A 3,228-nucleotide genomic window follows, 5' to 3' on the forward strand; every position below is an offset into this window, starting at 1 on the left:
ATGAGTCTCCCAGGAAACTGTGAGCGCCCCACCAGGACAATTCAGCTAGCAGTTCTCTTTCTGAAATTCTGCAGGAATAATTCCTTTACTGAGCAATGTCTGGGAGCCAGAGACCCACTATTAGATTCCACTTCCATGCATCTGAAAATCTCTGCTATAAAACCTAGTTCCAGTTTTGATATGTCCTTGAAGACTTTCTGGTTTGGGAAAATCTCTTACCTGTCTGAAAATACATGTTCATGTGCCCCACATACATATACATAACATAATCCAGCTTCAATAAAACTTACCATACAGTGCCTCATTCTCAAATTGTTTAAAATATCCAGTGGAATCACATGCTACATGCACACAAGCATGAGGGGAAGCAGGACAAGAGAATAATATGAATAATGTGGGCGGTTAGCTGGGTGTACTGGATAAACAGAGGGTGTACTGGTGTACTGGATAAACAGAGGCCCCAGACCAGGTTGTGTTAAATACAAGTGGCATAGTGGTTACACATTGGTCTGGTAACTGCAAGGTCAGCAGTTTGATACCAACAGCCAATGCAAGGTAGAAAGACCGGGTTTTCTAATTCTGTAAAGAGTTACAATTTCAAATACTCACAGCGATAGTTCTCCCCTGTCCTACAAGGTCACTACGAGCTGACATTGACTCTGTGGTAGCGAGAAGTAGGTCAGCTACTCTATCAGTTGTCATCAATGCATTTCATTCACTACGAGCTTCTCCGAGTTGGCAGGCATCTTGAACTAAAAGTATAAGTCATGTCTCACACTAAGGGGGCAACTGGTGGTGCTGGGAGGCGTACTGAGGTGTTAAATGGGTTTCCATTCCAGGGCCTTCCTAAAGGAGTTGAAAGGAAATGTGGTGATGCACGATTTCACTTCTATGACGGCTTTTTGTTGATATGTTAGGTCCCATCGGCTTGGTTCTGACCACACAGCAGAAGGAAGCACGGCCCAGTCCTGCGCCATCCTCACAATTGTTGTTCTGTCTGAGCCCATTGTTACGGCCACTGGGTCAATCCGTCTCTTTGAGGGTCTTTCTCTTTTCCCTTCAATCCTCGAAATTGCCAAGAATGTGCCTCCTGACAGCATGTCCAAGGTATGGGTGACAAATCCATGCAATCCTTGCTTCTAAAGAGCATTCGGGCTATAAGTTAGAAGGCATTAGGGTTATCTCCACAGGCCACATGGTAGGAAGGCACCGAGCCGTCCACTAGTCTGTACCTGTAGCTTTCTGAGAACGCATGGTCCAGGGCACACAACTTCTCAATAATTAGTTAATGAGGAAAGTTTAGAAAACAAGATTGGTGTAGTAGAAGGAGAGGAGGTTTGTTGATGTAGGGTTAAATCCTTGCACTTAACAGAAAGGGTTTCTACTCCGGTGAACAGCCTTGGAAACTCACTAGGGCAGCTCTACCTTGGCCTAGAGCAGAGGTTCTCAACCTGTGGGTCGCAACCCCTTGGGGGTGGACCGACCCTTTCACAAGGGTTGCCTAAGACCACCAGAAAACCCACACCGTATGTACTCGAATAAAAGCCGAGGTACCTAATTATTACCTGGGAAACCAGAAAAACGGATTGACTCGAGTATAAGCCTAGGGTGGGAAATGCAGGATGTGAATTAACACAGAGACCAGAGGGGAGAGACAGAGCGCAGCCACAGACACATCCTTACCAGTTCAGCTGCTGGTGTAAGGGAATCACTATGGGTGCTTCTGCGAATTGGAGTCGTCCATGTCATAGGACAGCTCTGATTGGTTAGATGTGCGTAAACAAACATTCAAAGCCCTGCAGTGTCAGGGGGCTTTGAATGAACAGTGGAGAAACGGCAATCACCCGCGAGATGATACACCTCACTGGGGTACCACTGACCCATGTATAAGCCGAACCCCAGTTTTTCAGCACATTTTTTGTGCTAAAAAATTTGGCTCATATACGAGTATATACGGTATTTCCAATGGTTTTAGGAACTGAGACACCGCTCCTCAATCTGTCTCCAGGTGGGTCGGCCCACATGCAGACATGCCCACATAGGAGTACCCGGCGTGAAGACTATTACCCAAGCTACACCATGCTTCAAGACAAAATTTCATTTATTTGTCATTAGAAATAAATATTTCACAATATATAATTACATATTATTTTTGTGATGAATCACTATGCTTTAATGATGTTCAATTTGTAACAATGAAAATACATCTTGCATATCAGATATTTACATGACAAATTGTAAGAGTAGCAAAATGACAGTGATGAAGTAGCAATGAAAATAATGTTATGGTTGGGGGTCCCCACCACATGGGGACTGTATGCAGGGGTCGCAGCTTTAGGAAGGTTGAGAACTACCGTCTTAGAGGGTCACTGTGAGTAAGCTTCAACTTGATGGCAGTGAGTTTCATCGACCAAAATGTAAGAAGTGTAAACCTACCAGCCACTCTGTGGGACAAATATGTGGCAGTTTTGAGACCCCTGTGCGGCAGTTCCATGCTGTCCTTCGTGGGCCACTCTGAGTTGGAATAAACTAAACGGCAGTTACTTTGGGTGGTAGAGCAACATTCATCCAGTGGTTAGGGACTCCAATTATCCTTTACCTGCAACATTAATCAAATTTCTATCTCTTCCTGTGTGTGTGTGTGTGTGTGTGTTTGTGTGTGTGTGTGTGTGTGTGTGTGTAGTGAGGAGGTAGATTAAATTATTTGGATCCAGCCTTTCAATGTGAATATTCTAGGATCCTCTGATCCTCCTATGCCAGAAGTCTGCTAGCTTTTTCTCTATAGCGCCAGATATTTTAGGCTTTGTATGTCACATTTTCCCTGTCTTAACTTCTCACTACTGCTATTTTACATATATAAAAAAGCAATAGATAACAAATAAATTAATGGATGTGACTTTGTTTTGATAATTTATAAAACAGGTGGCAAGCTAAATTTGGCCTGTAGCTGATCCCTGTTTCATCAGTGATTTCCCACTTTTTGGAACGTTCTTATTCATACCGAGATAAGTAGTGTGTAAGGGGCACTCAATCCAATACCAGTCAGTTGCTTACTTCATAGAAGGGATTTGTTGACTCTTTATTCCTCCTCAGCATCAATGGGTTCTAACTTATATTTGTGGTAAGAATTTTAGATCATGTAAGGGTTCCGGTTTATTCTGAGCTAAGAAAGCAACAACTAATAATCATTTTGACTTTAGGAAAAGCAGTCTAAGTTTTCAAACTTTC

Source organism: Tenrec ecaudatus, chromosome 8 (assembly GCF_050624435.1).
Source record: "Tenrec ecaudatus isolate mTenEca1 chromosome 8, mTenEca1.hap1, whole genome shotgun sequence".
NCBI classification, from domain to species: Eukaryota; Metazoa; Chordata; class Mammalia; order Afrosoricida; family Tenrecidae; genus Tenrec; species Tenrec ecaudatus.